General features: G+C 49.0%; 1 long non-coding RNA gene across 3 annotated transcripts in view; it reads right to left on the bottom strand.

Moving 5' to 3' along the window:
- LOC147690193 (uncharacterized) overlaps positions 1-14,387 on the bottom strand; it is a 1,258,182-nt gene that overhangs the window by 194,903 nt on the left and 1,048,892 nt on the right. For all 3 annotated transcript variants that reach the window (XR_015299939.1, XR_015299940.1, XR_015299941.1), the window contains one exon: positions 3,266-3,330. This is a non-coding gene — a long non-coding RNA (uncharacterized LOC147690193). The remainder of the gene's footprint in view (positions 1-3,265; positions 3,331-14,387) is intronic.

Raw genomic sequence — 14,387 nt, 5'->3', positions numbered from 1 at the left:
CAGGAGAGAATGCTGCGTTCGTTCCTCCCTCTTCCTGGTGACTTAGAGTCTCCTTTGCTCTTATCCGCCCTAAGCCATTTCAGTACTCAAGGCCGGCTCTCACCATTCGGCACCTGCCCGTGTCTTTATTTTCCGTTCTCCTCCCCAGTGGAATGTATGGTCTCGGAGGCCAGTTTTAAGTTCCCCCAATCCAGTGGGTGATCTTCAGTCCCTAGGCGCAGTCCAGCGCTATATTTTCAGCATTCCTCTTAGTTGTGGCCCCCTCCGCCTGCTGGCTCTCTTCTCTCCTCCCCCACCACAGCTCGCGGGCCGCGGCCACCTCCACAGCTCCGCTACCGCCTCCGCGGCCCGGGGCCACAGTGCAAGCCGCCCCCCACTTACCGCGGCAGGATCGGGGTCATCTCCGGTCCCTCTCATGGTGTGCAGCTGCCTCTCTCCACCGTCCACCGCTTCGTCCATGCAACGCCGCCTCTAGGGATCAGGGCTACGGGCCTCGCGCTGACTCTGCCCGCCAGCCACATCCCTCAGTCTTCTCCCGCTTGGCTCGATACCCCAGTCCCGGATCCTCTTGGGCTCCACCACTCGAGTTAAAGCTCACCGCCCTCGGCCGAGCTTGTCCTAGTTCCTCGCTGCTCTGCTATATGCCGCCCAGCAGCTACTGCATACCGCTCGCCTTGTTACTGCGGAAGCGCCGTCTGCAGGGTTCAGGTCCACAGGTCCCGTTCTCTGTCCGCTCGCCTGCCACTGTCTGGGGTCCGCTTTCACGTCCTGCTCTTGCACTGCCGAGCACCTCCAGTTGCGAGCACTATTCGCTACACGTCGGTCCATTCACGTACAATTGCGCCGGTCCCAGCTGCGGCTCTCACTTCCACCGGGCAGTTCTTTCCGATCTCCGAGGTAGTTTCTGGTTCTTCCCAGCCACTTCGCCGCCATGTTAGGTTCCGGTATCGCCGGTGTATTCAGGGCCAAATAATGTCTGAAACTTGGACCTCACAGTTCGTCCGCCGTCTGGTGGGAGCCGGGGCAGGTCCGCACTCCACTTCAAGCCTTCATCGATATCGGGCACATCGGGGTGCTGATTTAATTCAGGATTATGCAGGGATGGGAGCGGAGCTCAGCTCACACGCAGCCACCTCCATCGGGCTCCAGGCCACGCCGCTATTTCCTTTACTTACTTTTTACATTTTATTACCTTTTCTTTCGCGCCCCGTCTCTCTCTCCCCAGAACCATGCCAAAGGGTTGCGCTCGCCGCAGCCAGAGTGGAGACCACCTTCCTTGCGGAAGGCGGCGCCCACAAGGGGTGCAGGCACGGGCCTTATTTGGGGAGGTGGAGGTGGCTGCACTCATCTTCTTTGTGCAGCACCACCTCCCCTCCACCCTAGCAGCAGGTGGCAGGCCTGGGTCCGGGTCCCGGCTCTGGCAGCGTCAACAGCGCTGGGGAAAGGTGCGCCGGGCAGTGTTCTGCTGCTCTGGGTTCCTGCGCACCCAGGCACAGTTGACGCACCGGTGGTCCGACATCCTGGACCGTGAGCAGGACCTGCTAGGAGTGGAGGTCCCGGGTCTTGATGAGTTACTATTTAATTATTACTACTTTGTGTCTGTTCTTCTGCTCTGTGTTATATATATTGCGAATATCTTTTTTTCTTCCAACCAGCTAGAATATTGCTGCTTACATTCCAGGTTAATTAGGTTTACAAGACTTCTGTGATTGTTATGACACAGGTGCTCCTCTGCGCTACTACTAATCTTACTTCTTTGCAACATTGCGTTTGCGCTCGCTTAGCATGATTATGTAAGAGTTTATTTAGAGAAACTAAGTTACGTAAAGCTATAGTGACTCTAGTCCCTACTTTGTCCTGTCACTAAGAGATAGGGGCGGATTGATACTTAGATGTAGTTACTTTGTATGAGCTTTTAATTTTTTAGTGGTATGCGTGATGCGAGCCCTCTCAGTTACGTCACGTGCTGCTGGTACCCGGGTTTTTATTAGAACCTTTTCTAGTTTGTTCAATGAGTGGTGGTAATAGGCTTAGTACTAGCAAAACATCAGCATCAATCAATGAATCAACCCAAAATTTGGTGTATACAAAAAATTTAGACATGTGTCCTCCATTTGACCATATGCATTGTTGAGGATTAAAAGAAGTGGAAATGCATACTTAATGTACAATTGGCATGCCTGAAATAGGTGGGCTAGGTCGGGTGGTACGTCGTACTTATGCTTAGTTAGTATTCTGGAATCAGAATGGAAGACTGGATTAGTGTTGATAAATAGGAAGTAGTTGATCTGCGAATCCCCCGATACTATTTATTGACCAGATGAGATCGGTCAATTTAGGTATTGCAATTGTTGTTTACATAAGTGTTTTTTGACCGTTCTTTAAAAATATTTTATTTGTTTGACACCATCCATCAATGTATGTCTCTTTCTTATATCTTTTCTGTTCAGCACCCAGGGGCAGGCAGACACAGACAGGGAGTGGGACTCAGTCGGCGGGAGATCTTGTTATCCCTGCCTCTGCTATGATGACTCTCTGTACTACTACTTCTATTAGTCTGTCTGTACTATAGTAGCCAAGCTTGCCCAGTTGGCTACTCTTTATTTAAAAGGTTGTAAATAAAACTCAGATTCACCATTAGCTCTAGCCATTGAGTCCAGTCCTTTGGGTCATCCTTTTGTACTACTTCTCTAATTTTATTGATCTTGAGTCTTCGTTAATCTTGAGGCCTTGACAATTCACACCAGCAAATGCCCAAGCAGATTTATTACTTTTTTGATATGATAGGACATACTCCTACTGTTGTAGGGACTTTGCACATACAGACCTTTGCACAAGAAAATAGGATGTTGGTGTTGGTAGGTTGGACCTTCCTCACACACCTCAATCCGAAGTTCAGAACCCACCACAATCCCCTGCCCGACTAGTTATAGTAGTGTCTTGTCATAACTATTAGCTCTCCGAACCCTCTCCCCAAGATACCCAACAAGTAGACATACCAGAACATAACACACCCAACCTCTCATTCGTGGAAGCAATGCACATGCTTCCTTTAATTTGCTCACTCATGTAAGTCCACACCAAATATCACCAAGTCTATGTAAGTTCAAAATGTTTATTGACAAGCTCTGTACATTAACATGAACATTGTTACACTTACTTACAGTTGTTAATTACATCATGATAACCGAACAGTGGCAGAAGCACCACCATCCTCTAGGTAGGAATTTAGTTTATATAAATTTATAACTGAAGAAGAACCTACTAGTACTGGTAGTTGTTGCATCATAAGCTCTGCAAAACTCTGGTTCGTAGAAGTGAATCTTCCGTCTGTAATGCGAAAAATGAAATGGTGCGCGTTAGTATATTGCAAGCACTTCTCAGACGTGCCAAAAATTGTAGCATTTATGGATAAACAATATAAACTAACAATAGACCAGAACTTCATAAAAAAGTGGCCTGTTAATGTTTTGGTTGACTGCTTGTACGCAGCGCTTAGACAGTAGCAGTGTGAGGTCATGTGGGCTCAAAGGTGCCTTATACAACAAGCTGCAAGGTAACGTCACATGTGCAAAAATAAAAAGACACAAAGGTAAAATGGTTATACAACAAGCTGCAAGGTAACGTCACATGTGCAAAAATAAAAGACACAAAGGTAAAATGGTTGCATGGCTTGGGCTAACTAAGCAAAGGCTAGAATGACCCTAGGGACCATATATAACTACTAGTGTCTACTCGACTACTACCTGATTTGTACTAGTGATGTATGTTATATACTATTAATAACTCTTTTTTCAATCTTGCTACTGACCAATAGGGGGAGGTGTATATGACGCCTAAAAAATGTGTAATGTTTTCTAGGCGCACTACCCACGACCACCATTGCCGGTGCCAGCCAAGGCGACACAGAGGGAGAGGATGCAGCAGTTGCTGGGGATACTAATGGAGCGATAGACGAGTGCCAGCACTAGTGGCGGGCAGTGGTAAGTTAGATTCATAATCCTTAACTATTGTTGACATTACACTCACTGCAAGGGTGTACTGTATGTATACTGTACTGTTGAGACTTAGGGCCTCATTAGGATGGCGGGCGGATTGCCCACGCCGGGCCGACAGTAGTCACCGCCGACCCCGCAGAGGCAAAACTCCTGCCATTCCTGTAGAAAAGACCCCACCATATTACAATGCCCTCTGCCGATTTTCCGCACAGTTGACATGTCGACCGGGCGAAAAAGGTTTCAACCTGGTGGCGGTGTCTGTACACACCGGCAGCCATATAATCTGCATTTTGGAATGCCTTTCCATGGCGGCATTGCCGCCACGGAAAGGCATGCGGAGTATGCTTGGGGTGCCTGTTGCGGGCCCCCATTGAGGGTACCTATCTATGCTATGGTACACCCTGCCTTTCAAAGCACAACTTGGCAGGCTCTGCGCGGGGCCTGTCACGTTGTGCTTGGAAAAGCATAACATGCATTTTTAGCATTGCGGCGGGCGATCCTTTCGGCACCGCCCACCACAATGTTAAAAATACGGGATGCGCACGCCACTGTGGCGGGCGCATTCTATTCTTAATTGTACCCACGGGACCCCCGCCCTTATGGCGGGTGGTCCCTTTTTAGCGTGAGGATGGTGGGCGGACTTTGTCCGTCCGCCATCCGATGTCCTAAGTAAGTGAGAGTTGTTGTGAACGTTTGAAGAGCGAAGAAGATACCCTTTAATTGGCATAGGGGGCGGCGGGAGTATTGAGTAACCAATGTCCTCATCTATCTGTGATTTCAACTCTGCTTTAAAAATTTTATGGAGAAGACTAAAAGTCAGATCAGATCACCTGGTGTTCAACTAAAAGGTGAAAGACAGGTGGAAGGAAGAACGGGCGAGATTTAATACATTTTATGTACTGTGCTTTATAGTGTTACCATGCCACTATGTGTATAATTAACTTGTCTTACTGTTTTTCTAAGAGTATATTTTACAATTGTCTTGTGTCTTTTTGACATACAGGTACTCCTTCCAAGGTTGATCGGAAGGAGGTGGCTGCCAAGGCACAGCGCCGGAAACTGGAGGCAATACAGTGAGAATACCGGTGGCTGGTGGTCTTGGCAGAGGAGGAGGAGGAGTCTGCTGCTGCACTTGAAGCCTCCTCCAGTGCCCCGGGCCCCAGCCACTGCCCTCCAGCGGTACGGCGCCACCGTCTAGCGGCTGCCCGCTGCCCTAGCCGCAACAGCATCTCTGGTGCCCCACACCACTGTTGCTCCTGCTGCCGCACTCTCAAGCACTGTGTCAAACGTTTAGAGGAGCAAATGCGTGTCGTCCTCCAATCCCACCAGCAGTCCCTGTCTTAGTTCTGCCCCTTTTTTAATTCTTGTTTGGGTGGGTTGGAATTGGGCGTTGGGGATTTTTGAACATTTGGACTTCTATTTCTTAAGGACATTGGTTGGGGTTAGGGAGGGAGGTGGGTCAGCTTTTGTGGGTTTCCGACGTACATAGTTTATTTGTGATAGGGTAAATTAAATCTATATTTATACTATACATGCAATGTTGTTAATGTTTTGTAGGTTGGGTTACTGTTTTATACCACACTGTTTCCTTGCCGGTGCAGGTACGCCCATAGCCAGTGTTTGATTTAAATAATTAGCTGACTGTGTAAGACACAAACAGATAGGTGCGACACCCCTCACTGATTGAGTTGTCCTACCAGTACTTTGTCTCTCTCTTCTAGTCTATGCATTCTTTATCTCGACTCAAAGGGGTGTGTTAATTCATTGAAAACATGTCCATTATTAATTATGACTCCCCCAAACTTCTCTTACCTTTGCTTGATGTTTAACTTAGGCACAGCGATGGCTGCATGGTGAAGATGGTTTCCTTTTTGTACCAAGGAAGGTGGTGTTGGTAGTATAGTAGTAGTAGTACTATGGGATAGCTTTGCCCATTCTACAGTCGTCCTTGCTGACTTCACGTGTGAAGACCTCAAAAGGACGAAGCATCTCAGTCAGGCATTTAACTAGGCCCCATTGCTCCATCTGAAGGGTCATGCCTTTCACAGTAGCATCCCCCCTTTGCAGGAAATATTCATTGAGTGGCCTGTACTGCTCAAACAGAGGATCAAGCATGTAATGCGTTGAGTTCCAACGTGTTACACCTCCTGGATGAGTGCTTTGACTGGCATCCTATATTCACATTGAATGGTCCTCTACTGCTTCCGAGCTTTAAAAGAATGTCTGAAATTAGTGCATATTCTTCAGCAGATGCTCAGTAAGTTGCTGACTAGGGGTTCTTTTTTCAGAAAGTCTTGAACTATAATGTTTATGCAGTGCGCCAAACAAGGAACCCTGAAATAGGAACCACGGTCCATGGCCTTAAGTACATTACTGCCATTATCTGTGGCAACAAAACTAATACTAAGCCCTCTTGGGCGCAGCCATTCAGAAACCTTGTGCAAAAACTCTTGCAAAATGTTTACAGCAGTATGAGATTTCTCCATGGCGAACATGGCTACAGTTGCATGTTTCCGAGTAGCTTTAAAAATATCAGCTGTGTCAACAGCACCTCGTTCAGATAGCTTATCTCTAACCCCCTCAAAAGAGACCCAGTGTGCAGTGATGCACATGTAATCTGTGTCTTGGCAACTGGTCCACTTGTCAGTTGTCAGGTGGATATTGTGAACAGCACTCTGCTGCAAAGCGTGTCCAACCAATTCCAGCACATCATGATGTAGTGCCGAAACAGCAATTCTTGCGAAGTAGGACCGGCTGGGAACCTTCCATTTAGGGCAGATGGCTGACACAAATTCAAGAAAACCCACCCCTTCCACAAACGAAAAAGAGAGAAGGTCCAGTGCTAACATTTTAGCAAGCTTCGCATTGTACAACCGTGCCATTGGGTGGTTGCGTTGGAACTGCCCCTCCAACCTAAGCATGCTCTCAATGGTAGGCTGGATTACTTTGATTTGTGGTATAGTTGTTTTCATTAACCCACTTAGGCTCAATGACGCAGTTTGTCTCAATGCGGTACTCGGTCACCTTGGTGTCTCAGCCTGACTCTAAGTATGGCTCTTACTGTGGTGCCACTCAGATGTTACTGATGAGGATGTGGGAGGTACCACTACAGTACTGGTGACAGGGCTCGAAATGCCTCCCTCTTCTTCACTTTCTACCGCAATAATATTGTCCCCTGATTCTTCATGAGTTGACTTTTTCTACTTTCTTTAAAGTGAAGTAGGAGATTATCCCACATGATAGTATGGTGTATTCTGAGATGACTTGCTTGACCTCCGGTACCAAGCTTACCCCGCCGAACACCTTGTCGACAAATTGAGCATATAGCAATGTTCTCCTCCCTGGTGGTAACAGAAAAGAAGTCCCAAACTGGGGAGGAAAACTTTCTGGCACTGTTGGTTGTGCCACTTTCAATACCAGATGAACTGGAGGGTGTGCTTGGAATGTGATGACTCTGTGCAGCTACACTGTGACTTTTACTACCACTACCTATTGAGATGGTTGAGCTGGATGAAGGTCCTTGCCGGGCCTTGGAAAATATGGCATCTGGAGATTGTGGTGGTGTAACCTGTGTTGGTCATATCCGTGCTACATGCCGCACAGTAGCATCCTTTCTGGATAGGGTGAGAATGCTGGTCTCCATCCCCTTTGGTGCGGGAGTGATGTGCGTGATGACTGGCTCATCTTCATCAACATCATCCCCCTCTTCTAAATCTACGTCCATAACTCTAAGTTTTTCTGGAACCTTCCTTTTTAGAAGCATTGTCTTGTGGCGTGCGTCACTCTCAGACTGAGCTGGTTTCTGCCAAGTGGCACCACGATCATCAGAAGCTGGCTTGAAGAAGACGATGATGTACTAACAAGCCTCCTTTTCCTTGATGGTGGTCCGGAAGACAATAGATCTTCCGAAACAGTGGTTTGATCCACATTGTCTGCGGAAAGCTCGATTTCCTGAAATGCCCGTATGTCAGGAGCAATAACTACTATTGTTGGCTGTTCTTGCGGCTGCTGCTGTTCTTCTTGCGGCACAAAAGGGTGTGGTGATGGACGGAGCATCTGAACCAATCAAACACTCACACCCAGTCAAATGATCTGGGTTTAATCCATCACCATTCTTTAGCCCACTCAGCCACCCCAGTTCAGACATGGCCATATGCAAATCAGTCTGACCCTGTGCCTCATGGGAACAGTCCAGCCCGAACTGCCAAGCCATGCCTTCCCTGGACCGGAAACAAGCTTCTGAGGACAGGTTTCTAGCATTTCAGCCGTCTTCAGCCCGGCTTGCTTGAATCCAGTGGCAAAGTGAGCAAGGGACTCACGTCTGAGCATACCCTGCCAAATTATGGCGAACACAGCAGTACAAATGGGGGTAGTGATGGACGGAGCATCTGAACCAATCAAACACTCACACCCAGTCAACAGATCTGGGTTTAATCCATCACCATTCTTTAGCCCACTCTGTCACCTCAGTTCAGACAAGGCCATATGCAAATCAGTCTGACCCTGTGCCTCATGGGAACAGTCCAGCCCGAACTGCCAAGCCATGCCTTCCCTGGACCGGAAACAAGCTTCTGAGGACCGGTTTCTGGCATTTCAGCCGTCTTCAGACCAGCTTGCTTGAATCCAGTGGCAAAGTGAGCAAGGGACTCACGTCTGAGCATACCCTGCCAACTTATGGCGAACAAAGCGGTACAAAAGGGGGTGGTAATGGACGGAGCATCTGAACCAATCAAACACTCACCCCCAAGTCAAAAGATCTGGTTTTAATCCATCACCATTCTTTAGCCCGTCTCTGCCACCCCAGTTCAGACATGGCCATATGCAAATCAGTCTGACCCTGTGCCTCATGGGAACAGTCCAGCCCGAATTGCCATGCCATGCCTTCCCTGGACCGGAAACAAGCTTCCGAGCACCGGTTTCTGGCATTTCAGCCGTCTTCAGCCCGGCTTGCTTGAATCCAGTGGCAAAGTGAGCAAGGGACTCACGTCTGAGCATACCCTGCCAACTTATGGCGAACAAAGCGGTACAAAAGGGGGTGGTGATGGACGGAGCATCTGAACCAATCAAACACTCACACCCAGTCAACAGATCTGGGTTTAATCCATCACCATTCTTTAGCCCACTCTGCCACCCCAGTTCAGACATGGCCATATGCAAATCAGTCTGACCCTGTGCCTCAAGGGAACAGTCCCGCCCAAACTGGCAAGCCACGCCTTCCCTGGACCGGAAACAAGCTTCCGAGGACTGGTTTCTGGCATTTCAGCCGTCTTCAGCCCGGCTTGCTTGAATCCTGTGGCAAAGTGAGCAAGGGACTCAAGTCTGAGCAAACCCTGCCAACTTATGGCGAACAAAGCGGTATAAAAGGGGGTTGTGATGGACGGAGCATCTGAACCAATCAAACACACACACCCAGCCAACAGATATGGGTTTCAATCCATCACTATTCTTTAGCCCACTCTGCCACCCCAGTTCAGACATGGCCATATGCAAATCAGTCTGAACTGTGCCTCATGGGAACAGTCTAGCCCGAACTGCCAAGCCATGCCTTCCCTGGACCCGAAACAAGCTTCCGAGGATCGGTTTCTGTCATTTCAGCCGCCTTCAGCCCGGCTTGCTTGAATCCTGTGGCAAAGTGAGCAAGGGACTCACTTCTGAGCATACCCAGCCAACTTATGGTGAACAAAAAGGTACAAAAGGGGGTGGTGATGGACGGAGCATCTGAACCAATCAAACACTCACACCCAGTCAACAGATCTGGGTTTAATCCATCACCATTCTTTAGCCCACTCTGCCACCCCAGTTCAGACATGGCCATATGCAAATCAGTCTGACTCTGTGCCTCATGGGAACAGTCCAGCCTGAACTGCCAAGCCATACCTTCCCTGGACCGGAAACGAGCTTCCGAGGACCGGTTTCTGGCATTTCAGCAGTCTTCAGCCCGGCTTGCTTGAATCCAGTGGCAAAGTGAGCAAGGGACTCACGTCTGAGCATACCCTGCCAACTTATGGCGAACAAAGCGGTACAAAAGCGGATGATGATGGGCGGAGCATCTGAACCAATCAAACACTCACACCCAGTCAACAGATCGGGGTTTAATCCATCACCATTCTTTAGCCCACTCTGCCTCCCCAGTTCAGACATGGCCATATGCAATTCAGTCTGACCCAGTGCCTCATGGGAACAGTCCAGCCCGAACTGCCAAGCCATGCCTTCCCTGGACCGGAAACAAACTTCTGAGCACCGGTTTCTGGCATTTCAGCCGTCTTCAGCCCGGCTTGCTTGAATCCAGTGGCAAAGTGAGCAAGGGACTCACGTCTGAGCATACACTGCCAACTTATGGCGAACAAAGCGGGACAAAAGGGGGTGGTGATGGACGGAGCATCTGAACCAATCAAACACTCACACCCAGTCAACAGATCTGGGTTTAATCCATCACCATTTTTTAGCCCACTCTGCCACCCCAGTTCAGACATTGCCATATGCAAATCAGTCTGACCCTGTCCCTCATGGGAACAGTCCAGCCCGAAATGCCAAGCCATGCCTTCCCTAGACCAGAAACAAGCTTCCGAGGACCGGTTTCTGGCATTTCAGCCGTCTTCAGCCCGGCTTGCTTGAAGCCAGTGGCAAAGTGAGCAAGGGACTCACGTCTGAACATACCCTGCCAACTTATGGCAAACAAAGCGGTACAAAAGGGGGTGGTGATGGACGGAGCATCTGAACCAATCAAACACTCACACCCAGTCAACAGATCTGGGTTCAATCCATCCCCATTCTTTAGCCCACTCTGCCACCCAAATTCAGACATGGCCATATGCAAATCAGTCTGACCATGTGCCTCATGGGAACAGTCCAGCCCGAACTGCCAAGCCATGCCTTCCCTGGACCGGAAACACGCTTCCGAGGACCGGTTTCTTGCATTTCAGCCGTCTTCAGCCCGGCTTGCTTGAAACCTGTGGCAAAGTGAGCAAGGGACTCAAGTCTAAGCATACCCTGCCAACTTATGGCAAACAAAGCAGTACAAAATGGGGTGGTGATGGACGGAGCATCTGAACCAATCAAGCACTCACACCCAGTCAACAGATCTGGGTTGAATCCATCACCATTCTTTAGCCCACTCTGCCACCCCAGTTCAGACATGGCCATATGCAAATCAGTCTGACCCTGTGCCTCATGGGAACAGTCCAGCCCAAACTGCCAAGCCATGCCTTCCCTGGACCAGAAACAAGCTTCCGAGGACCGGCTTCTGGCATTTCAGCAACTTCATCCCGGCTTGCTTGAATCCAGTGGCAAAGTGAGCAAGGGACTTACGTCTGAGCATACCCTGCCAACTTATGGCGAATAAAGCGGTACAAAAGGGGGTGGTGATGGACGGAGCATCGAAGCCAATCAAACACTCACACCCAGTCAACAGATCTGGGTTTAATCCATCACCATTCTTTGGCCCACTCTGCCACCCCATTCAAACATGGCCATATGCAAACCAGTCTGACCCTGTGCCTCATGGAAACAGTCGAGCCCGAACTGCCAAGCCATGCCTTCCCTGGACATGAAACAAGCTTCCGAGAGCAGACCTGTTGGCAGACAAGGCCAGACAAGCTTGCAGGCCTAGGCTTCAAAATGGCCACCAGCCACATGGCTAGGGCCAACAACATCAGAAAGCCCATTACCAAATAACACACACTCCCAACTCAATCCTGTGCCATCCATGCCCTAAATGCTGTCTAAATTCAACAGACCACACACATAAACACTTAATTAATAAAGCGGTGGCTACATGCTCTGAGCCTACTCGAGTCAACAGATCTGGGTTTAATCCATCACCATTCTTTGGCCCACTCTGCCACCCCATTCAAACATGGCCATATGCAAACCAGTCTGACCCTGTGCCTCATGGAAACAGTCGAGCCCGAACTGCCAAGCCATGCCTTCCCTGGACATGAAACAAGCTTCCGAGAGCAGACCTGTTGGCAGACAAGGCCAGACAAGCTTGCAGGCCTAGGCTTCAAAATGGCCACCAGCCACATGGCCAGGCCCAACAACATCAGAAAGCCCACCCCCAAAAAACACACTCCCCAACTCAACCCAGTGCCATCCATGCCCTAAATGCTGTCTAAATTCTACAGACCACACACAGAAACACTTGATTAATAAAGCTGTGGCTACCTGCTTTAAACCTACTGTATAAAAGCAGGCCTGTTGGCAGACAAGGCCAGACAAGCTTGCAAAGCCTAGTCTTCAAAATGGCCACTAGCCACATGGCCAGGCCCAACAACATCTGAAAGCCCACCACCAAAAAACACACTTCCCAACTCAATCCAATGCCATCCATGCCCTAAATGCTGTCTAAATTTACCAGACCACACACAGAAACACTTGATTAATACAGGTGTGGCTACCTGCTCTGAGCCTACTGGATGAAAGCAGGCCTGTTGGCAGACAAGGCCAGAGAAGCTTGCAGGCCTCTGCTTCAAAATACTCACCAGCCACATGCCCAGGCCCAACAACATCAGAAAGCCCACCCCAAAACAATACACTTCCCAACTCAATCCAGTGCCATCCATGCCCTACATGCTGTCTAAATTCAACAGACCACACACAGAAACACTTGATTAATAAAGCTGTGGCTACCTGCTCTGAGCCTACTGGATGAAAGCAGGCCTGTTGGCAGACAAGGCCAGACAAGCTTTCAGGCCTAGGCTTCAAAATGGCCACCAGCCACATGGCCAGGCCCAACAACAGCAGAAAGCCCACCCCCAAAAAAACACACTTCCCAACTCAATCCAGTGCCATCCATGCCGTAAATGCTGTCTAAATTCAACAGACCACACACAGAAACACTTGATTAATAAAGCTGTGGCTACCTGCTCTGAGCCTATTGGATGAAAGCAGGCCTGTTGGCAGACAAGGCCAGACAAGCTTGCAGGCCTAGGCTTCAAAATAGCCACCAGCCACATAGCCAGGCCCAACAACATCAGAAAGCCCACCCCAAAAAACACTTCCCAACTCAATCCAGTGCCATCCATGCCCAAAATGCTGTCTAAATTCAAAAGACCACACACAGAAACACTTGATTAATAAAGCTGTGGCTACTTGCTCTGAGCCTACTGGATGAAAGCAGGCCTGTTGGCAGACACGGCCAGACAAGCTTGCAGGCCTAGGCTTCAAAATGGCCACCAGCCACATGGCCAGGCCCAACATCACCAGAAAGCTCACCCCAGAAAAACACACTTCCCAACTCAATCCAGTGCCATCCATGCCCTAAATGCTGTCTAACTTCAACAGACCACAACAGAAACACTTGATTAATAAGGCTGTGGCTACCTCCTCTGAGCCTACTGGATGAAAGCAGACCTGTTGGCAGACAAGGCCAGAAAAGCTTGCAGGCCTAGGCTTCAAAATGGCCACCAGCCACATGGCCAGGCCCAACAACCGCAGAAAGCCTACCCCAAAACAACACACTTCCCAACTCAATCCAGTGCCATCCATGCCCTAAATGCTGTCTAAATTCAACAGACCACACACAGAAACACTTGATTAACAGAGCTGTTGCTACCTGCTCTGAGCTTACTGGATGAAGCAGGCCTGTTAGACAAGCTTGCAGGCCTAGGCTTTAAAATGGCCACCAGCCACATGGCCAGGCCGAACAACATCATTAAGCCCACCACCAAAAAAGACACTTCCCAACTCAATCCAGTGCCATCCATGCCCTACATGCTGTCTAAATTCAACGACCACACACAGAAACACTTGATTAATAAAGCTGTGGCTACCTGCTCTGAGCCTACTGGATGAAAGCAGGCCTGTTGGCAGACCAAGCCAGACAAGCTTGCAGGCCTAGGCTTCAAAATGGCCACCAGCCATGTGGCTAGGCCCAACAACATCAGAAAGCCCACCCCAAAAAAACACACTTACCAACTCAATCCAATGCCATCCATGCCCTAAATGCCACACACAGAAACACTTGATTAATAAAGCTGTGGCTACCTGCTCTGAGCCTACTGGATGAAAGCAGGCTTGTTGGCAGACAAGGCCAGACAAGCTTGCAGGCCTAGGCTTCAAAATGGCCACCAGCCACATGGCCAGGCCCAACAACATCAGAAAGCCCACCCCAAAAAACACACTTCTCAACTCAATCCAATGCCATCCAGGCCCTAAATCATGCTTGAAAATGAAATACATTAAAAAAACACCAAAGGAACAGTTGCTTCATCATGCACACACCCATGAGGCCATGACTAGCTCTGGCCTACTAGTGACTACTACAACCCACAACATTTTTTAAAAAAAAGGAATGATAGTTACCAAAATTAAATTGTAGTTGCAACAACTGCAATGCCCCCAATCAAACAGACACAACAAACACTTACTTGTTAAATATCCAATTCAAAA

Source organism: Lissotriton vulgaris, chromosome 9 (genome assembly GCF_964263255.1).
Source record: "Lissotriton vulgaris chromosome 9, aLisVul1.2, whole genome shotgun sequence".
In the NCBI taxonomy this organism is placed as follows: Eukaryota; Metazoa; Chordata; class Amphibia; order Caudata; family Salamandridae; genus Lissotriton; species Lissotriton vulgaris.
Note: the sequence above shows the minus strand (reverse complement) of the source record. Positions and strands in the feature narration are given on the sequence as shown.